General features: G+C 43.9%; 1 protein-coding gene across 3 annotated transcripts in view; it reads right to left on the bottom strand.

Moving 5' to 3' along the window:
• The window catches only part of LOC311530154 (uncharacterized protein), a 51,838-nt gene extending 37,371 nt beyond the window's left edge, over positions 1–14,467 (bottom strand). For all 3 annotated transcript variants that reach the window (XR_014713945.1, XM_084646584.1, XM_084646583.1), the window contains exons 1-4: positions 14,383–14,467; positions 8,309–8,505; positions 4,691–4,816; positions 3,652–3,777 (exon numbers count right to left, since the gene is read on the bottom strand). The gene's annotated coding sequence lies outside the window, so the exon portion shown is untranslated. The remainder of the gene's footprint in view (positions 1–3,651; positions 3,778–4,690; positions 4,817–8,308; positions 8,506–14,382) is intronic.
• Between the last annotated feature and the right edge of the window lie 8,769 nt (positions 14,468–23,236).

Here is a 23,236-nt window from a genome sequence, read left to right as displayed (position 1 = left end):
GAGCTTTTCTTGGTCTCTACTGTCAAGATGTGAATAGGTTTGGTGGAAGTCTCCCAAGTCGACTGGCTAAATTATACTACCACCTCCATGAGCACCACACTATTTTAGACTGATGTTATAACATTTTATAAGAATCATTAAAAGTAGACACAAATGGATACAAAGTAAATGTAAGCTGAGCAAAATGAACTGCACACAGCTATACCACTAGTCAGCGCAATGTTTGCTGGATTGACTATCCAACGTTTACTCAATCTCAAAACTAGAGGACTTGACTTGAATGGAACAGAATGTGGCCCTAAATACATTGGAAATATTTTCAATATGGACTTCATTAACTAGCAGAATCACATATGCTTTAAAACTGACAGTTACCTTAAGGCAGAGGTGGGCAAACTACAGCCTGTGGGACCCTCCTGCCTGGCCCCTGAGCTCCTGGCCCAGGAGGCTTGCCCCCCGCCCCTCCCTTGCTATTCCCCCACTCCCGCAGCCTCAGCTCACTGCACCACTGGTGCAATGCTCTCGGCAGGGGGCTGCGAGCTCCTGGGGCCGCGCAGCTGCAGAGCCTGGCCTGACCCGGTGCTCTGTGCTGCATGGCAGCACGGCTGTAGTGCTGCCAGCCACCGGTGCTCTAGGCAGTGCGGTAAGGGGACAGGGGGGCAGGTGGATAGAGGACAGGGGCTGAGGGTGTGGATAAGGATCGGGGCGGTCAGAGGGCGGCAAACAGGGGGGTTGAATGGGGGCAGGGGTCCCGGGAGGACAGTCAGGAAGGAGAGGGGGGATTGGATGGGGCGGCAGGGGAAAGTCAGGGGCAGGGGTTCTGGGGGTGGTCAGGGGACAGGGAGAAGGGGTGGTTGAATGGGGCAAGGGTCCCGGGGGGGGGGGGGCAGTCAGGAATGAGAGGAGGGGTTGGATGGGGCTGATGGGAGCAGCCGGGGCGGAGGGTCCAGGGGGTGGTGGATGGGGTAGGAGTCCCAGGGGGGCCATTGGGGGCAAGAAGCAGGGGGAGGGTGGAATAGGGGTCGGGGGCCAGGTCATGCCTGGCTGTTTGGGGAGGCACAACCTCCCCTAACCAGCCCTCCATACAACAGAAACCCGATGTGGCCCTCACGCCAAAAAGTCTGCCCAGCCCGTCTTAAGGGATTGTAGAATCCCTCATTGGAGTGCACGCATTCAGTGTCATAATGCACACGTAAAAAGACATCAGTAGTACAGGATGGAATGTTAGTAAGTGGTGTCTGGCCATTCCATCTCTTTCACAGTTACTTTATATATTTGGTTATGACCGTCACATGTATGTTAAAAGACTATGGCTGTTAAAGAAAAAGTTTTATATTCATTTCTGTAGGTGCCCTGAACAAATATATTTAATGCGTTTGTTTACGCAAGCTTCACAATATGGAATGGATTGTGTAGACCAGCAAAATTGCTCTGTGCACCTTTAAATTGTTGCTTAAATGACTGAAGTCCTTCCCTCCCTTTCATTCCCCCCACTCTCACTTGATCTCTCCAAAACATATTTCTGAAGTCAAGAAAAAGAGGTGCAGAGAACATTTCAGTTTGTAATAAGCAATGTTAAAGGACCAACATCAGATTCAAAATGATATTTTTAGAGATACTAAGTTTCTTCATCTGTGTTACTGAGAACCACTTACATTACTAAAACTTGAAAGATTTAAAAGACCACGTTCTTTTTCACTGTTATTTATGCAATTTATTTTGTGTAGTTCACTCAGCATACCTAACCAAATAGATTAGCTAGTTTGAATTTCCAGCTCTTGCGTCATTATGTAAAGCTTCAGTGTCTGGGTTGCAAACACAGCAAGGTACTGTTTCAATTAAAACAGTTGTTTGGACTTAATCTTCCCAGTCTATTTATTCACTTTTAATAATAGTGATTTTACAACTTTTTGTTGTGTGTGCGTCATGTATCCTTACATTTTGTCACTGAAGTAACTGATTCTAGCGCTTTAAAATACTTAGTGTGTGCATACACACATGCCACCTCTATATGCATACATTATAAATACAGCAGCAGCTGCCACTCAGAATTGGATTTTCAAGACCAACAGCTCTGAGTGGCTTACAGCAGCAACCACTCCATGCACAGCACTGCTGGGAAGACAAGAGTTTGGATGCTCACTTCTCCTCACCCCAGAGACAGGGGAATCCAACTGAGCACACTAGATGCAGCAACACTCCCCGCAACCTGTGGTCCACACCAACAGCCACCCAGGGAGGAATTTCAAAAGACAATATTGGCTAACAGCAGCAGCTACTCCAATAGCAGCACTTCACTGTACTTGCACTCTTCTAAATCCACTCTGTCCTTCTGATGTCAATATTACACTAAAAATCCCAGAACTCAACACAACTGACTCTTCATTGTTACCTGTCTTAAATCTGTTAATCATTAATTCATTTTGCTTTGCTTCATTGCTCTGCTGCACAAAATATCCCTGTCAACCACCTGATCCTTAACTTCCTGTGAGTATAAATAAATATTTCTAAATACAGAATTGAAATATCAAGGCATCTAACTCCACAAATCTATGTGGCCAATTAACCTTACTTTGGTAACCCTCATCCTGCTTTCTCTCTCAGTCTCCAACATTTTTGCGCTCACTTGTTACATATGTCTAATTGTCACAAACTAAGCTCCCTGCAGCGAGGAGAGTGACTTTTTTATTTTGTGAAAGGTCCAGCATGCTTTCAGGAATATATAAACAATATATACATACTTGTTTATAACTGAAAAATTAATTATGTTTAATCCATTCGTTTTAAACTTTTGAAATAAGCAGCATCATTTTCATTGTCCTAACTGTTGTGCTCTGCATTGCTGCATGAGAGAGACTTAGTTTTAATTTTGAAACCAACTTTCTGACTATACAGACCAGAAGTGATAGGGCATACTGTAAGGAGGGAACACATTCAATGATTGCAGGCTCTGTAGTACCTCACATGGTTCTATTTTAATTATTTTGGCCAAATGAGAAGCAGTACTGATGTGCCTCTTGACTTAAAGGATAGCAGTGTTGATGTGTTCACTGACTCTAGACCAGGAAAGAAGTCTACTTTTGAGTATGTAACAAGTTTTAAGAGACACAACAGAGCATCTCTTGAAACACTGAGTGAAAAGATTATATACAACTGCTTCAGGTTCTTTCCAGTTTGATTGAACCACAGCTTCTTTTTGACATGAGTCATTTAAAAACTGTTACACTATTGTCTGGAAATTTTCAGCTAATAAACCAAACTCAATTTGGATTACTAGGGAAGTCAGATTTCAGTTTAAATTGGAGAAGTAATATGCATTTCTAACATAGAAAAAATATTTAATATAAAATCCAGTCTCCAGTGGTTTAAGGAAGCAACACCATCTAATAAAACAGAGCAATAAAATTAGCTACTTCTTGCTTTCAATAAATTGCAAGTACCAGACTGAAAAACAACAGTCTTGTGAGAATCCAAGAAGAGCAGGTGTCTCAACAGTCAAGTTAACTTGTTTCCCTTTTAGAACATTTGTTGTAACTAGGAGATAACAAAACCTGGCCCTTCCAGTTATTTTGGATACCAGCAAATATTTTAAAAATATTTTTACTTCATTGAAAATTTCAAAATGTAGGGGGAAAAAAATGTATCACTAACTTTTCATCACTCTGTACTGAAGAGGAGTCATCCTGCAATTGCCTCTCTTCTTTCACAGTTCTGATTCCCCTACTTTGTGGTACAGAACAGGCTGATTCTGCAGTCAGTTGGTCCTCACTGTCACATCTATATTACAGAAGGCTTGATATTAGTAAAATATTTAAGAAAGGTTAATGTTAATTTTATAATTGTTGTCTTTTAAAGTCCCATGGCTTGAAAAATTTCCTCACAACGCCTACTCAACCATTAACTCAAGCTGCTGCCTGAAGTGAGATACTCGGGTTGCCAAATGCCCTGCCAAAATCATGCATATTTTATGTCTATTGACCCATCTTCAAGCCGCCTAATGAAATACGTTATCATTACCCCATCCCACGCACCAACCAACGCTCTGCTTCTCTGCTGCTGCCTCTGCTCCTCTCCTGGAAATATGGATAGCCGTTGGCCTCCCAGGTCCTGCTTTCCTCGTAGGCTCTCTGCTACTCACTCCATCCCCTTCTCTTAAAGGAGCAGCAGTTCAGAGACTGTTCTGCGACCCACTCTCCCCATCTCTAGTTCTATTAAAATAGCAGTGGCTCAGAGTGCACTCTATTCCGTTGTTCCCCCACCCCAGCATATGGAAAAAACATCACTGGCTCTAACTACTCTTCTTCTTGTCTCTCCCTCACATCCTGAAAGAGAAATAGTGGCACTTGCTCCCAGCCTCTCCATCTCTAACAGAGCCAACAGCACCATGGGCTCAATTCCACCCATTCATTCAGGCAGATGTTTTACTTACATTAAACAGATTTTTTAAAGCCCTGAAGAGTAAAATACAGTATTTAAGAAGGGGACTCTGACAGGCAGACCAATGGGTTTGGTGTGGACACCTTTTAAAAGAATATGCATTCTTCTTATTAGGATACACCAGAGCATAAAATGCCATAAATCTGATATAAGACAATAAAGCAAAATTAACTTAAGAGAAGGCTAGAAGACTTGTATTCTACATCTATCTTTATGAATATCAATTGCATAAAATAAAGTTAGTATCACTAACATTCCAACAATCTCTGCTGAAGAGGAGTCATCATGTAAATCTCTTTCTTCTTTTGCAGTTACAATTCTCATATCTTCAGGTAAGGAGATTACTGCTTCTTTAGGTAACTGATCATCATTGTCATAGCTACAAGAATTAAAAGGATGGTAGTTATATGCAAGCAGCACCCAAAACATGGTAGACCCTGCACAGCCATGAGATCACACAGTCCACATCCCAAGACCTTACTGTCTAAAAACAGAAAGATGCAGGGTGGAGGTAAAAAAATACAACCAATCAAGCAGAGTGGTCAGAGTGATGACTACCACATGTCTAATTAGAGAAGGTGGGTGAGGTAATATCTTTTGTTGGACCAACTTCTATTGGAGAGAGAGGCAAGCTGTTGAGTCACACGAGCTCCTTTTACTTCCTCCCCTTCACCATCTGTCCCTGTTCAGCCTTCCATTCAACAAAACCCGTCCTTCTCCACCCCTCTTCTTCACAAACTCTGCTGAGTGCAACCAGATCCACAGCATAAGGAGATAAAAGAAAAAAAAAGGAACTAGCCAATCATGAAATGTCTTACCTTAGATAACTGTGGTTCTTTGAGATATGTTGTCCATGTGGATTCCACTCTTGGCACACATGGACTGCATGCACGCAAGATCAGATTATTTGGCGAGCCATGTCTATTTGGGCCATGTCTGCGCCCTAGATGCCCTCATACCCCACCCAACCATAAAGGGAAGAATGGGCCCAACCATCCTCAGTTTCTTTGCCAATACCGAATTCCAGAGGAGTAGGATTTTGTGGTAACAGGGAATGAGGGTGGATCATGGAATCTATGTGGACAACCTCTTGAAGTTAGTGTAAAGTAAGTAACTTCTTTCTTGTTCGAGTGACTGAACAAGATTCCACTCTTTATGACTAACAAGCTTCTCTTTGCTTGGAGACGTGTAGGAGTCCAACTTAAACAATGACTGCAGAACAGCACTACCAAAGCAAGGATACAATCTGGACGCCTCTACCAAAGGGAAGCATCCTGTAAAAGTGTGGGTCAAGCAACACGTAGCTGCCCTAGAAGATTTCAGAAATCGACAATCTTCAAGCAGGCATTAGAGGCTGCCTAAACTCTGGTGCAATGAGCTCTTACATGGCTGGATGTAATGGACCTAATCTACCTAAATCAATAACATGTCCTTATACAGTTGGAGACCCACTTAGATAATTTCTAAGAGGATATTTGACCTAATATTGCAGTCACCTTTTCAAAGGCCACTAACAGTTGAGGTATGTTTCTGATTGGTTTTGTCCTGACAATACACACAGACAGTTAACTTACTACATCGAGTGTTTGAAGTTTAGTTTCCCTGAGGGCTGAATGAGGCTTGCAAAAGAAAACTGGGAGATGAATGAATTGTTTTACATGGAATTTCTAAACAAATTTAAGCAGGAACTTGTGATGAGGCCTGAGATTTACTCTGTCCTTATAGAACACTGTATAAGGTGGACCTGCCACGAGGGCCTGAATCTCTCCAACCCTGTAAGCTGATGTAACAGCCACTAAAAAGGCAAATTTTATAGATAAATGGTAGAGGGAACAGGTTACAAAGGGCTCAAAGCAGGGAACTCACCAACCCTGCCAATATTATACTGAGGTCCCAAGAGGGATGGGGAAAAAACATGAGTAAAGCCCTGAAGGAACCTTACCACTGTATTGCTGCTAGACAGACCCTTATGATACTGACAGGAAGGCCCAGATTGTTTCAGGACTAAAAAACAATCCAATATTGCTGAGATGTTCTCAGGACAGAAAGCTGGTGCTGAGATGCTCAAAAAGCAAACCTCTCCCACTAGGTTTTTTAAGTTAGTCTAGCTGAGGCTTTTCAGCTTTGGAGCACAATGTTCTGAACTTCAGCTGAATAGCTTCTTTTGGTGGGTTTCTACGAGCCAGCATCCAGGATGCTGCAGGAATTTGGATCCAGATGCAGGGTTTGACCACTGGTCTGCAAAACTAAGGAAGATAGGGCTGCCCTTAAGTATTTAATTAAAAAGGTTTTTTTGTGCCAATGACAAAAGACTAACACTAACTATATAATAATTAACTATCCTAAAGACACACACACTATACTAGTGTAGTGTGCAGAGAAGCAAGGAAACTGCAGCAGTTCAGTCTTTTGTGACATGGGCGGTAAGAAGGAACTGAGAGCTAGTTGGACTCACGCTGCCCTTTATGTCCTCAGTGAGGGGGCATAAGGATATCTAGTGAGTTGGTACAGCCTCAGTAGACACTGCTGGCCAAAAGAATATGATATTGTGTACCTGGGACATATGCACAGCACGAATGGAATCCATGTGGACAATCACTCAAAGAAGAATCCCAATATTCAACATAGCACAAGGTTAACCGTTGAGTACAGCAAGAACGAGTGTTTATTAGTGATCTGGAAAAAAGGCAGTGAGTAATGACATGGCTGAATTTACAGATGACACAACATTACTTGGGTTAGTGAAGACTAAAGACTATTAGGACCTTCAAAGAGACCTAATCAAGTTAGTTGAATGGGCAACACAATGGCAGATGGAATTCAGTGTTGCCAAATGCAAAATAATGCCCATTAGAATGAATAATTTAGAACTCAGTGTATTTAAACTTATCTGCCAGCTCAAGAAAAAAAACCTGTGCATCAGTATGGACACCTCAATGGAGACCTGTTGCTCAGCAGCAGTCAGAAAAGGACAATTGTTAGGATGCATAAGGAATAAGATGGAGAATAATTAAAACTATATATAGCTATTAACTAATGGTACAATCTTACCTAGAATACTCTGTTTAGTTCTGGTCACCCCATCTCAAAAAGATGTAGTAGAAATAAAGAGGGGATTCAGAGATGGACAATAAAAATTATTACAGCCATGGACTATCTTCATAAGAGGACACTAAAAAAAATTCACACCTTAGAGAGGGGGTAAATAAGGAAGAGATGTAGTAAAGGTGTACAAACTAATGACCGGTTCTGAGAAAGTAGATCAGTCACTGCTACTCACCCTCTCATTTTACAAAAACAAGGGATCACTCACTGAAACTGAAAGGTGACAAATACAGAATTGATGAAAATTTAACACAACACTATTTGCCTATCAAACTTGCTGACAAAAGATATAATTGAGGCCAGAAATATAACAAGATTCAAAAAGAGAATTGAACATACATATAACAAAAATATCGAGATGTTTAAGAAAAAATTTAAAAATAAAATCAAGAGTTTTGGAAAGCTTCAGGGCATAAATCAATCTCTGGGGAGTTAAGAAGACAATCTACCTGGAGTAAGACTATTCCATAATTGGGACTGCAGGGTTTTTTGGAACCTTCCTCTAAAGTAGCTGATACTGATGACTACTAAACAATAGAGACAGCTGGTCTCCTCCAGTATGGTAATTCCCACATTCTGAAATGGTACTATGATGGAGTTGGATTTTGAGGGGAACAGGACATCAAAGGCAAATCCCTCCTGGAGTCTCCTGCCACTATCCTGGGAACCTTCTACCACTTCTATCTAATATGCAAAATAATAATTATAATAAAAAAAAAAGGTGATTAGTTTCATATTCATGCAGGTGAGGTACTATTTTACTTACAGATCCAGCAAAAATCCTGCAAGGTCTGTGTCACTTTTGAAATCCAGTTTTTCCCTTAAGGTCAGCCATCGGCCAATTTGATTCCCCAAGTATATCCTTGTGTACGCCACCCTTTTATCAATAATTTCTCTCCTGGTTTTCTTTTCTGAAGACGGTAATTTTGTTGGTCTTGCGCATCTTTTTCTCGGCATTGTTGGCTTTTAAATATTAAAGAGAAAGAATGTCAGCAAAAGCAACCGTCATAATTAGTGCTTACGTAGTGCTTCACATGTTCAAAACAAAGACCTTAACTAATCACTTCACAAATTCTTTGCGATATTCAATTTGAACTCCCGACCAAAAGCTCCAAATTAAGTGTTTAGCATTAATACTTTGAACAGTTAGATTTTTACAATTCTGCTTTAGCAACACACTGTCTTGCTCTTCATGAGCATGAATCAAGCTCATCAATTTATTTCATATTTAAATATAAAGGATGATTTTACAAACAGTAGCAGACCCTATGCCAATGCTGCTAGAGCTAGGCAAAGATTTGGTAACTGTTCACAGAAAAGTTTATACAAACATTTTCAACCTACTGATTGTTGCCCAAAGTGTTTGGTAATAAAAAAAATTCAAATAATAATATAAAAATACAATACGTAATTGAAGATTGATGTCACACATTACTGATTCCAACTGACAATTTGTTTATGGACATTCAAATTACTTGTTTTGTTCAAGAGTATTAATATGAACAAAATCCTGTTTTGAGAATGTTTGCAAACAAAATAAATAGATACACAGACATAGAATCACAGAACTGGAAGGGACCTTGAGAGGTCATCTAGTCTAGACCCCTGCACTCATGGCAGGACTAAATATTATCTAAAACATTCCTGACAGGTGTTTGTCTAACCTGCTCTTAAAAATCTCCAATGATGGAGATTCCACAACCTCCCTAGGCAATTTATTGCTTAACCACCCTGACAGTTAGGAAGTTTTTCCTAATGTCCAACCTAAACCTCCCGTGCTTCAATTTAAGCCCATTGCTTCTTGACTTATCCTCAGAGGTTAAGAAGAACAATTTTTCTCCCTCCTCCTTGTAACAACCTTTTATGTACTTGAAAACTTAAGTCCCCTCTCAGTCTTCTCTTCTCCGGACTAAACAAACCTGATTTTTTCAATCTTCCCTCATAGGTCATGTTTTCTAGACCTTTAATCATTTTTGTTGCTCTTTTCTGGACTTTCCTGAAATGTGGTGCCCTAATCAGTGCGGAGTACAGCGGAAGAATTACTTCTCATGTCTTGCTTACAACACTCCTGCTAATACATCCCAGAATGACATTCGCTTTTTTTGCAACAGTGTTACACTGTTGACTCACATTTAGCTTGTGGACCACTATGACCACGAGATCCCTTTCCGCACTACTCCTTCCTAAGCAGTCATAAGCACCCATTTTTGATGTGTGCAACTGATTGTTCCTTCCTAAGTGGAGTACTTTACATTTATCCTTATTGAATTTCAGCAGACCATTTCTTCAGTTTGTCCAGATATTTTGAATTTTAATCCTATCCTCCAAAGCACTTGTAACCCCTCCCAGCTTGGCATCATCCACAAACTTTATAAGTGTACTCTATGCCATTTTCTAAATCATTGATGAAGATATTGAACAGAACCGGACCCAGAACTGATCCCTGCAGGACACCACTCATTATGCCCTTCCAGCAGGACTGAACCACTGATAACTATTCTCTGGGAAGTTTTCCAACCAGTTATGCACCCACCTTATAGTAGCTCCATCTAAGTTACATTTCCCTAGTTTGTTTGAGAGACAGTCATGTGAGGCAGTATCAAAAGCTTTAGTAAAGTCAAGATATACCACTACCACTCCCCGCTATCCACAAGGCTTGTTACCCTGTCAAAAAAAACTATCAGGTTGGTTTGACATGATTTGTTCTTGACAAATCCATGCTGATTGTTGCTTATCACCTTATTATCTTCTAGATGTTTGCAAATTGATTTCTTAATTATTTGCTCCATTATCTTTCCAGATACAGAAGTTAATCTGACTAGTCTGTAATTCCCCAGTTTGTACTTATTTCCCTTTTTATAGATTGGTACTATTTGCTATTTTCCAGTCTTCTGGAATCTCTCCCATCTTCCATGACTTTTCAAAGATAATCGCTAATGCCTCAGATATCTCCTCAGTCAGCTCTTTGTGTATTCTAGAATGCATTTCATCAGGCCCTGGCGACTAGAAGACATCTAACTTGTCTACGTAATTTTTACTTGTTCTTTCCCTGTTTTAGCCTCTGATCCTACCTCATTTTCACTGGCAATCGATCACCACTAACCTTCTTGATGAAAACCGAAACAAAGAAGTCGTTAAGCACCTCTGCCATTTCCACATTTTCTGTTATTGTTTTCCCCCCCTCATTGAGTAATGGGCCTACCCTATCCTTGATCTTCCTCTTGTTTTAAATGTATTTATAGAATGTCTTCTTGTTACCCTTTATATCGCTAGCTAGTTTGATCTTGTTTTGTGCTTTGGCCTTTCTAATTTTGTCTCTACATACTTGTGTTACTCATTGATATTCATCCTTTGTAATTTGATCTAGTTTCCACTTTTTGTATGACTCTTCTTTGATTTTTAGATCATTGAAGATCTCCTGGGTAAGCCAGGGTGGTCTCTTGCCATACTTCCTACCTTTCCTGTGCAGTGGGATAGTTTGCTCTTGTGCCCTTAATAATGTCTCTCTGAAAAACTGCCAAATGTCTTCAGTTGCTTTTTCCCTTAGACTTGCTTCCCCTGAGTTTGCTGAAGTCTGCCTTTTTGAAATCCACTCTTTATTTTGCAAAAAGAAAAGGAGTACTTGTGGCACCTTAGAGACTAACCAATTTATCTGAGCATAAACTTTCGTGAGCTACAGCTCACTTCATCGGATGCATACTGTGGAAAGTGTAGAAGATCTTTTTATATACACACAAAGCATGAAAAAATACCTCCTCCCACCCCACTCTCCTGCTGGTAATAGCTTATCTAAAGTGATCACTCTCCTTACAATGTGTATGATAATCAAGTTGGGCCATTTACAGCACAAATCCAGGGTTTAACAAGAACGTCGGGGGGGGGGGGGGGGGGAGGAGTAGGAAAAAACAAGGGGAAATAGGTTTCCTTGCATAAGACTTAGCCACTCCCAGTCTATTCAAGCCTAAGTTAATTGTATCCAATTTGCAAATGAATTCCAATTCAACAGTTTCTCGCTGGAGTCTGGATTCGAAGGTTTTTTTGTTGTAATATAGCAACTTTCATGTCTGTAATCGCGTGACCAGAGAGATTGGAGTGTTCTCCGACTGGTTTATGAATGTTATAATTCTTGACATCTGATTTGTGTTCATTTATTCTTTTACGTAGAGACTGTCCAGTTTTGACCAATGTACATGGCAGAGGGGCATTGCTGGCACATGGTGGCATATATCACATTGGTGGATGTGCAGGTGAACGAGCCTCTGATAGTGTGGCTGATGTTATTAGGCCCTGTGATGGTGTCCCCTGAATAGATATGTGGGCACAGTTGGCAACAGGCTTTGCTGCAAGGATAGGTTCCTGGGTTAGTGGTTCTGTTGTGTGGTATGTGGTTGCTGGTGAGTATTTGCTTCAGGTTGGGGGGCTGTCTGTAGGCAAGGACTGGCCTGTCTCCCAAGATCTGTGAGAGTGATGGGTATTCCTTCAGGATAGGTTGTAGATCCTTAATAATGCGTTGGAGGGGTTTTAGGTGGGGGCTGAAGGTGATGGCTAGTGGCGTTCTGTTATTTTCTTTGTTAGGCCTGTCCTGTAGTAGGTGACTTCTGGGAACTCTTCTGGCTCTATCAATCTGTTTCTTCACTTCCGCAGGTGAGTATTGTAGTTGTAAGAATGCTTGATAGAGATCTTGTAGGTGTTTGTCTCTGTCTGAGGGGTTGGAGCAAATGCGGTTGTATCGCAGAGCTTGGCTGTAGACGATGGATCGTGTGGTGTGGTCAGGGTGAAAGCTGGAGGCATGTAGGTAGGAATAGCAGTCAGTAGGTTTCTGGTATAGGGTAGTGTTTATGTGACCATCGTTTATTAGTGTCCAGGAAGTGGATCTCTTGTGTGGACTGGACCAGGCTCAGGTTGATGGTGGGATGGAAATTGTTGAAATCATGGTGGAACTCCTCAAGGGCTTCTTTTCCATGGGTCCAGATGATGTCATCAATAGAGCGCAAGTAGAGTAGGGGCATTAGGGGACGAGAGCTGTTGGCATATGCCATCATGTGCCAGCAATGCCCCTCTGCCATGTACATTGGTCAAAACTGGACAGTCTCTACGTAAAAGAATAAATGGAGACAAATCAGATGTCAAGAATTATAACATTCATAAACCAGATGGAGAACACTTCAATCTCTCTGGTCACGCGATTACAGACATGCAAGTTGCTGTATTACAACAAAAAAACCTTCAAATCCAGACTCCAGCGAGAAACTGTTGAATTGGAATTCATTTGCAAATTGGATACAATTAACTTAGGCTTGAATAGAGACTGGGAGTGGCTAAGTCATTATGCAAGGTAACCTATTTCCCCTTGTTTTTTCCTACCCCCACCTCAGACGTTCTTGTTAAACCTTGGATTTGTGCTGGAAATGGCCCAACTTGAATATCATACACATTGTAAGGAGAGTGATCACTTTAGATAAGCTATTACCAGCAGGAGAGTGGGGTGGGAGGAGGTATTTTTTCATGCTTTGTGTGTATATAAAAAGATCTTCTACACTTTCCACAGTATGCATCCGATGAAGTGAGCTGTAGCTCACGAAAGCTTATGCTCAAATAAACTGGTTAGTCTCTAAGGTGCCACAAGTACTCCTTTTCTTTTTGCGAATACAGACTAACATGGCTGTTACTCTGAAACCACTCTTTATTTTGCTGTTCCTCCTCTGACCATTCCTTAGAATCATAAACTCTACTGTTTCATGATCACTTTCACCCAAGCTGCCTTCCACTTTCAAATTCTCAACCAGTTCCTCCCTATTTGTCAAAACCAAATCTAAAACAGCCTCTCCCCAGTAGCTTTCTCCACCTTCTGAAATAAAAAACTGTCTCCAGTACATTCCAAGAACTTGTTGGATAATCTGTGCCCTGCTGTGCTATTTTCCCAACAGACATACTGAACGTTGGTAAATAATTTAATTCACTGATCCATTTGTGAATAATCTTGATCTGCATTAACCCAATGTGTACGTTTGTACTCTCATATAGTCACATATACCAAGTAGCCCTTAATATTGCAAAACTACGAATGGGTTTCCACAGGTAACGGAAATACAACCATCAATATCAGGATTTGTCTTCATTCCCCCCAAAAACTTGTGTTTTTAATCTCAAGGTAACTAAGGTACATGAGCGACACCGAGGTGAAGACACAGGGAGGACAAGGCACTTCAGATTTATCGGAGGTAAATTCACAGAAATCAGCACCAGACAGAGCTGATCTCAGCAAATTAACCTCACATTAAAACTGATGTACCACGATGTCTTCACTGTGTTTTTACCTTGGGATAGCTCAAGCATGCTAGTTACCGGGAGATAAAAAAATTCCAAGGTTTTTTAACAGCAAAGACAAGCCCTGCCGCCCACTGTGTTCCACTTTTCTGTTCGTCCTGCCACAGCATCCAGGTACCGTGACAAAAACATTATTACTAGCTCTGCTGCCTACATCACCCCTCACCTCACGCGAAGCAAGGGACATTTGTAACAGGAACCTGGGAGGTGCAAGAGAGGCACGCAGCCCGAGGGTGGGGAGAGCAGAGAACCCCTACCCCATAACCGAGCACAGACTCCAGACCCTGTTCTTCACCCTGGTGCGGCTGTCCCCGCATCCAGCCCCGCCAGCACTCCTCCCCGGCTTCTCCCACAGACTCACAGCTCCTCACCCCCACAGCCTGACTCTCAACCGCCCCCAAGAGTGCCTGCCCGACGCCCCTCCCCGCGCGGCAGCTCCCCCACCTCGGAACACCTCCCCCTTCCCATGACTTTAATCCCCACCCGAACCCCACGCCCCGCTCTGTCTCTCACCTCCTGCCGGGGTTTCCGGCCCCGGCCGCAGCAAACGCGCACGGGACCAACGAAGAGACACCGATGCGCTGGCGGGGGGGGGGGGGGGGAGGGGTTGTCGTCCCGACACTACCACAGAGACACACGGGCCACGTGACACCGCGAGACTGGCGCTGACGGATGACGTCACGGCAGGGCCAGGGCGCAAGGAGAAACCCAACGCTTCGCCCAGCAGCTTCCCCAGCATCGAGCGAGGACTCCAGACTCCGCCCCATGGGACGCCAGGCTCCGCCCCCATCCGTTTGCCACGCCCCTTGCGGGGCAGGGCTGGAGGCGCACCGGGCACCCCCAGGTCGATTTACGCCCCGAGCCTCGGGCTGGACGCCGGGCTTTTTCCTCAGTAGCTTCCCCGGGCTGATGAGTGTTTTCTCAAGCACTTCCCCCCCCAGACAAGGGGCACCAGGAGCCCGCAGCTGCTGCTGCCTCCCCGCGCCCCCAGCGGGGTGCGCGAATCCCCCTTCAGCAGCTGCCATCCCCTCTCCAGTGGGTCCTTGGAGCTTCCCCACCCCCACGAGACGCCTCTCCCGCCAGCTTCCAGCAGCTGAAACAGGGCAGAGGACGGACAGAAGAGGCTGCAAAAGGCTGCAGATCTCCGATGCAGGGCCCAGGGCCGTCTGCAGTTCCTTTGCTGTGCAAACGCCATACGTGGCGACAGAAGGGTGCTGCGCGATCCTGGCTTTCCTCTCAAGTGTTTACTGGTGCCGTGTTTCCAACATGAATGAGTAGTTTGTTACCAATGACAGTTTTTTACTGTTTTTCCAAGAACTGCAGGCCCTGGACCTCATAATCGGAGTATTCATTAAAAAGAAACATTCTCGCCTTAAAAGGTTCCACAGAGTAACGCCTGAAAATTTGACCCAAGAGTAAACTATGCGCTCAGAAATGAAAATAAAATAAAAAAAAACACCCATTTTTCTCATGATTCAAAATTCATAATTTTAAGCAATTATCATGATTGGGATGGGGGCCCAGAAAATGATCTCTAAATTACTTAGAATGAAAATACTTCTGTTTACACAAAAAAACATTTAACATGAGAAATGCTCACAAAACAGCGTGCCACCCTGCTCACTCAGCAACAAAATTTTAAAAAATTGTTTTCAAACAACATCGATGCCAAAATGAAAAAAATACATAAAATGAAGTGTTGACTCTTAAAAAGAGTGAAGACCATTACGAGTTAGTCTGAACATTTCTTTCTGTCAGAACATGATGCACTATTTCACCGCAGGAAAGCAAGGGAGGCGTGGGAACACAATGGACATGCATGATGACCAGAGTGAACTCCTTCCCATGGTTTCCACCCACCGGGTGGGGCAGCACAAAATGCCCCTCAGGGATGAGAGGAAGGATGTCTTGGTATGCAAATGAGAGCAAGGCATCTTAGAAGTCAGAGTTCCAAGAACTTTCCGGACTCCAGTCCTCTGCGCCTGACAGAGGTGAAAAGGCATCTCATAGATTACCTCAATGCGTCCTTCGCCCGCCAATTGGGTATGGTTTGACCCCGCCTGCCCAGCGCAAGCTACAGGAGATGCCGCTGTGCCAAAGGATCTCGCCGAGGGCAGGCGGGCCGCGGGGTGAGAGGCGCGGCGCCGAGGAGGAATCGGTAGGGAGGCGAAGAACCGAAGGTGAGGCCTGCAGAGAAGAACGAGGCTTTCCTTTCCTGTTCTTCATCAGCCCTTGCTCGGTGTGGGAGTCCAGGCGTTTCCCGCCTCCAGATGGCAGGGGTGGTGACGGAGTTCCTGCAGAAGGACATCGTCCTCTGCTTCTTCTTCCTCTTCCTCCCCGTCTCTGCTTGTGGGTGCCTAGGCGGTCCCATAAAGGGGTCCCTGTGAATCAGGGCTGGGTGGCGTCTGCGGCAGCGGATCCTTTTGTCTCTGCGAACCGGCTTGGGAGGCAGCCGGGTGTGGGGTATGCGGTGCCTGCCCAGCGCAAGGCGCAGGAGATGCCGTTGCGCCAAAGGAGGCACCTCGGGTCCCTCCCAGGAGAGGCGAGGGGCAAAGCGGGGAGTGCTGCAGCAGGGTGCCTGCCCACCCAGCGGGGCCTCCCCGGCTGCCAAGGGCCCTGCGAGCAGCACCAGCGAGGCAGGAAAAGAAAATATGGAACGCTTCACGAATTTGCGTGTCATCCTTGCGCAGGGGCCATGCTAATCTTCTCTGTATCGTTCCAATTTTAGTATATGTGCTGCCGAAGCAAGCACAGGGTGGAGTTTGGGCCCTAAGCTATAAATACCCCAGAGAAGATAGAGGCTTCCCAGTTAGGGCGAGAGAGGCAGGCCCGGGAACTCCAGGGAGACGCATGTGGAGCAGAGCCCTCGATTTCCTCCGTGTGTCCTTGTTCCTCCAACTGGATACAGTTTGCCCCCACCCAGTGGGGCAGCACAAAACGCCCCTATGGGAGGAGAGGACGGAGGTCTTGGTATGCGAATGAGAGCAAGGCATGCTGGGAGTCAGAGTCCCCTGTGGTCACCGGAGTGCAGTCCTCTGGGGCTGGCAGAGGTGAAGAGCCAAGCAGGGAGAGGGCGGGAGGAGAAGCGGGCCAAGTGTGTGTGAGGGCTCCTGGCCAGCGTCCGTCCAGCTAGATCTCGCCGAGGGCAGGCGGGCCGGGGCGTGAGACGCCAGGTGCAGTGTTCTGGGCCTGGTGGAGGTGAAAGGCGAAGCAGTGAGCCCCCAGGAGAAGAGAGCTAGGTGCTGTGTGAGGTCTCCTGGCCAGTTTGCCTCCTGCTAGATCTTGCTGAAGGCAGGCTGGGCACGCAAGATGCCAGGCATCGAGGAGGAATCTTTAGGGAGGTATAGGGCCGAAGGCGAGCCCTTCAGAGAAGGCATAGGCTCGGTAAGTGGGGTCTGAGGGGTGCTGCATTACCCCCAGATTTTCTGTGGGGGCTGGGTGTTGTAGCTGTGCCCGGCTGCATACGTGGGGTCCTGGCTGCTGGCCCCATGCCCGGAGGTCCTAACTACTGGCCCCAGGCTGGGATTTCCTGCTGCCATTCACAAAGACGGGGATCTTCTCCTGGCCCCGTTTCTGTCCCCAGCCGTGGCCACAGCCTGAGCTCCCTTACCCCGTCCGTGTCCCCTGCCTCCTGGAGAGACAGCCCTAGTCCTGGCCTTTGCGGGGGCAGGGTGTGGGGCGGGAGCATGAGGTAATAAATTTGGGGATAGTTTTGTTCACTTTCAGCATCCTCACTATCAAAAGCATTCCGGCGCCAATGAGGCTTTCCTTTCCCATCCTTCAGCTCTTCCTCGATGTGGGAGTCCAGGTACTTCCCACCTCTAGGTAGTAGGAGAAGTGAGGGTGGCAACGGGCTCCCTGCGGAAGGATATCCTCCTCTGCTTCTTCTTCTTCTTCCCCCTCTTTGTCTGTCATTGGCCGGTCCTGAAAAGGGTCCTTGCCAGGCAGGGCTGGGTCCTGTGTGCTTATCGGATGTGGTAGCGGGTCACCTGAAATTTCTCAAAGTCAATAGCTTACAGGCCTATGATCCGTGTCCCTTAATCCAAGGGTTTTCATCTTAATGATGGTCAGACCAGGGTTGAATGGCCCATTATTAATTATTATTATTTAGTCTTGCATTAAAATAAATATTTCTGAAATATGTATTGTTAATCATCCTCTTCATTTTTTAATTCTTCTCTGATTGTTATCCTTGTTACAATAAGATCTGGTAGGTAGTTAGTGGGTTTTTCTTATATTTGTCCATCTCCTAAGGTAATGAGGCCTCCATCCCCGGGCGTGGTGCTCTTTTTCCTCCTTTGATAATTGTGATGATTCGTAGATTTCCATGCCAGAAGGGACCTTTGTGATCTGAGCTTATGGTCTGAGCTTATGGTCATAGAACTTCCGCAAAATAATTCCTAGCACATATTTTCCAAAAACAATCTAATCTTGATTTCATAATTGACTGTGATGAAGAATCCACCATGACTCTTGGTAAATTGTTTGACTCCTTAATTACTCTCACTGTTAAAAATTGATGCCTTATTTCTAGTATGAATTTATTTATCTTCAACTTGCAACACTTGGTTCATCTTATAGCTTTCTCTGCTAGATTCAAAGTCCAATTATCAAATATTTCCCCCCATGTAGCTTGTTATTAGCTGGGTACAACGTTATTATGGGTTGGGTTAAAATTCACTGTAGTTGGTAAATAAAGAAGAAAGCTTAGGAGTTTACTCTCTGAGCACATTTTGATCCTGGGAAAAACTAGTTTGAGAGTTTTTGGGTCTGTTGTCTAAAGAGGCTTGGGGCTAGGGTGACCAGATGTCCCAATAAAATCAGGACTGTCCCGATATTTAGCTGTTTTTCCCGCATCCCAACTGATGTACGATCGGGACGCCATTTGTCCTGATATTTGGTGCGGGGCTGGACTGGTCACCCGAGCTGGCAGGCTCCCTATCTGGCTCCACGCAGCTCCCGGGAAGTGGCTGGCAGGACCCTGCAGCCTCCCCTTGCCTCCAGTTCCCCTCCAACAAGCCCCCCCATTGCCTAGCACCCCAAAATACACAAATCTCCCCCACTTCCCAGCACCCTCCACCTCCTCACAGCCCAGCACCCCCCCACAGACCTCCCAAACACTCTCTCCCACTCCCTGCTCTGTCCCCGAGGCCACACTCCCAGCCCTGCTGAGAGGTGAGGTGATTGTTAGCTGGACTGAGCCAGCAGCGGGGCAGGGGGCTGGAGCCAGGGCCCTGCCCCCCTGCCCCGTGGCTTCTGCTGGGGGCTGGAGCTGGGGCCATGAGCCCCTGCCCCATGGATTGCGGCAGGGGGCTGCAGCAGGGGCGGTACACCCCTCTCGAAGCTTCCTAGGGCTGTGCACCCCCCTCCCATGGCTCCGGTTGGGGCTGTGCGCCCCAAAATGCGTCCTGATATTTTACTCTTGCGATCTGGTCACTCTACTTGGGGCTGTGAGCTTAAAAAAAATGCTCCTTTTTTTTTTCTTGATTCCTTCTGCTTCGGAGACACGGGACTTTGTATGTTCTTTGTAAATAAACAAAACTTCAACATAGAAAATACCAGATTTAATCTAATTTTACCTGTCAGTGGAACATCCTCAAGGCCCTGAAATTTGGCTATCTGCTTGGGTGAAAAGGGGCAACATAGGTATTTGTAAACCCTGATCAGGACACCTCAAAATAATTATTTAATGATTCATTTCTGTATAGGGGACTGGGACCACCACAGACTTCTGTTAGATACTTTCATGGGCCCATAAGAGGGGAGTGCTAGGGAGCCAACATTTTCACCTTTGGACTTAATGAGCGCAGAACTGCATTGTGCTTTCCTCCACCCTTTGCTTAGGGGAGGAAAATATTGTCCCAGTGTTTGTTGCTGCAAAAAATAGATTTGAAAGAGTGTAATTTGTCATTGTTCCCTTATAACTGGGGAAAGAGGGAAATCTCCAGGCTTATTGCCATTCTGGGCAAACTGTGAGGCAGGTAAACTCACCTGATAGACATGGCCATCGCATTATGGCATTTCAGAGGGAGACATCTGAAGCTCAAACTTTACTGGTTTCAGAGTAACAGCCGTGTTAGTCTGTCTTTGCAAAAAGAAAAGGAGTACTTGTGGCACCTTAGAGACTAACCAATTTATTTGAGCATGAGCTTTCGTGAGCTACAGCTCACTTCATCGGTTGCATCCGATGAAGTGAGCTGTAGCTCACGAAAGCTCATGCTCAAATAAATTGGTTAGTCTCTAAACTTTACTGGGTAAAGGAATGTTTGTATCCCAAGCATTGCACAGGACATTTTGGGGGAGCATATTTGTGTGGGGAGGGCGGGTGGAAGCATGCTGCTGAGCTGAAAATATACACAGCAATTTCAGCTATTGTGCCCAAGCACCAGCAAAAGGGGAAAAAAACCAAACCTCATAAATTAAATATATCACTTTCTAAAAGCTGTAGTTGGAGGCTTGGTTACTACACAGCAGAGTGGCGCAGCGGAAGCGTGCTGGGCCCATAACCCAGAGGTCGATGGATCGAAACCATCCTCTGCTATTTAACTTTTTTCTCCTTTCATCCTCTGCTATTTACCTTTTTTCTCCTTTAAAAATGTATTGTAGTGACATCTTTCAATGTTCATGTTAAAGCTAAAGTTATTTCACCTGAACGCTCCGTTGGGCAATAGAATATCACTTAATTTACTGGTTTCAGAGTAACAGCTGTGTTAGTCTGTATTCGCAAAAAGAAAAGGAGGACTTGTGGCACGGTATGCATCCGATGAAGTGAGCTGTAGCTCACGAAAGCTCATGCTCAAATAAATTGGTTAGTCTCTAAGGTGCCACCAGTCCTCCTTTCCTTTTTACTTAATTTACTCAAAGCTGTTTTGGGGGCATACACCTGTCAGTTATTATTCATTGTTAATAATATTTTGTGGTATTTATTATTGATTTAAGTGACAATAAAGTCATTGCTGTATAATACAATGCATCCGATGAAGTGAGCTGTAGCTCAGAAAGCTTATAAATTTGTTAGTCTCTAAGGTGCCACAAGTCCTCCTTTTCTTATAGTGAAAATATATTTGTCTCTACAACGTTTACAGTACTTCCTGGACCATTACTTCAGCTATAATAATAATAATTAATAATGCACAAAGAGCCTGTTATTACTTATGATTAGTACTAATGGCAGTACACGGAGTTTTTACGGATAATCTAGTGTGTTAAGCATTGAGAAAACAAAACAAAAACCAACATACAAAACAGATAGCCAGACTCATGTTTCAGTCTTATTGTTTAATCTGTTATTTTTCTCTTTATCATAGTAACCTGTGGCATAGGTTATTATCTGCAGTATTCACTCTGATTTTACACGTTTACTGCCAATAATTTATGATGATTAATACTCGTTATTTGATTTACATGCTTTCATTTTAGGGTCTGATCCTGCAAGAGGCTGAAGTTAATGCGAATAGAGAGGGCAGCTGTGAGGAGGATTGGCTCTGGTCAGCTCTGAACTTGCCCTGGGATCTGCTCTGAAACATGGAGCCCGAAGCGCCGCATCTTGCAAGATTCCCATTCCAGTCCTCCCCCTCCCACAGCTGGTTGAAGATTGGGTCTTAGTTAGGAATAATTCAGAATAGATGGTGGGGTAAGTAATTCATTATTCAGTTTGTGATTTTTCCAGAGTGTTTTCTTTTTCCCTTACTGAAATTAAAGAACATCTACAATATCAAAGTGGGACTGCGGGATGAGGGAAATCTTTACAAGCCACTTACAATACGTCATGCAGCACGGAACGCGTAACGGGTTGTAAATTGCTACAGGTAACGTACAGCAAAAATGCTACTTGGCCAGCAAAGCTTCAACGTTCAATACGTCGCGCTCAACTGCACAGAAGGGAAACTATAAGCGTAAAAACATGGAATAAAATGCAACACGTGGGCAAAAACGGAAAGTCCATAATTTAAAGCAAAAATATTTCATCGTGCAAAATTGCAATATGGGTAAGAAATTCCATCGAAAAGTAGGCAACCGGCTGAATTTTGGGGAAAAAAAAAAAAGGCATCAGTGTCATCACTGAAAGCAGGACAGAAATGCCACGTATTTCTGGGCTCTTTTTAAAAATGGTTTGTTTATTACTGAAGTAAATTGTGCTGGATTACTTCAGGATTTAGTTAATATGTAGAATTAATGCGTGAGGAAATGTATACGTAAGAGAAAAATCCCACAGCTATCCACAAGAACATACGCTCTGACGTTACCTCAATAGGACCAATTCTGAAGGGTTAGTCAGGTGGTTCCATGGTGTAATGGTTAGCACTCTGGACTCTGAATCCAGCGATCCGAGTTCAAATCTCGGTGGAACCTAGAATTTTTCAGGTTTTGTTGTGTGACTTAGTTTCTGTACTAAGGAAATATTATTAGTATGCGCTTATATTAAGTATATTAATATTATTTCAATGGAACCTAAAAGTCTTCATATTTTATTTATTATATTTTCTTTACTGCCAAGTAAATATAAGAACTGTGGATTTAATTAGAAAAATATATTGAAAACAACAATAAAGGGCACATTATACATTGACTATTATACATGTATTGGATGCCACTGGAAAATGAATAGAAAGGAAGTTTTATTTAAAAGAGAAAACAAACTGCAGGTTGTTTATAGCTATATCTATCTATTTTCTTGTGATTTTTTGTTATTACCTTTAACTATATGCAAGGCTAATAATTGCTTTTACTGTGAGGTCATTATAACTTTGCTAGAAGGATCCTGTAGTCTGTATGAGTTATGGGGCAAGAATCATTTGCTCCTTCTATAATGAAATGCAAGTAATCCTAACTATAGCAAAAGTAATTATGTATTATCTAACTTTAACTGTGTTGGGCCTATCTGTGAATTTATCTTTTGTTATTCACATTTTAGCTTTAAAATATTACTAGAACTATAATATTTTATAATAAAAGCACCCAATGAAACAGCCTCATAAATCTTATTTAAAAGTGGAGCTGACACCGGTTGAGTAAGCATCAAAAGCGGGTTGGCTTGTGTTGTGTCAGTTTCTTGTATGCGAATTCAGTTCTAAATTCTGCGTTAGCAATGCAGCGTGCACGTTCTTTTGCATGCACAGGGCTGTGTTAGAGCTAGTTTGGATGTATCAAAACAGGAGACCTCTTTGCTTCTTTTTTTTAAATAATCAAAGCTGCAGTCTGAGGAAGGCTCCTTGCCACTTTAATGTCTGAGAGGGATCATCATATTGTACAGGTGAGGCGTGAGATTTAGCCGAGAATAAAGTCTGTAAGATAAATTTTGTGGCAAAGAACCTCAGTTTTAAACGAATGGAGGGCAAAACTGGACTTGGAGTTCCCCAGTGAGCCA

The sequence above is a fragment of the Lepidochelys olivacea genome (genome assembly GCF_965140295.1).
Source record: "Lepidochelys olivacea isolate rLepOli2 genome assembly, chromosome: 14".
Classification (NCBI taxonomy): Eukaryota; Metazoa; Chordata; order Testudines; family Cheloniidae; genus Lepidochelys; species Lepidochelys olivacea.
This window is presented reverse-complemented; position numbering and strand designations above follow the sequence as displayed.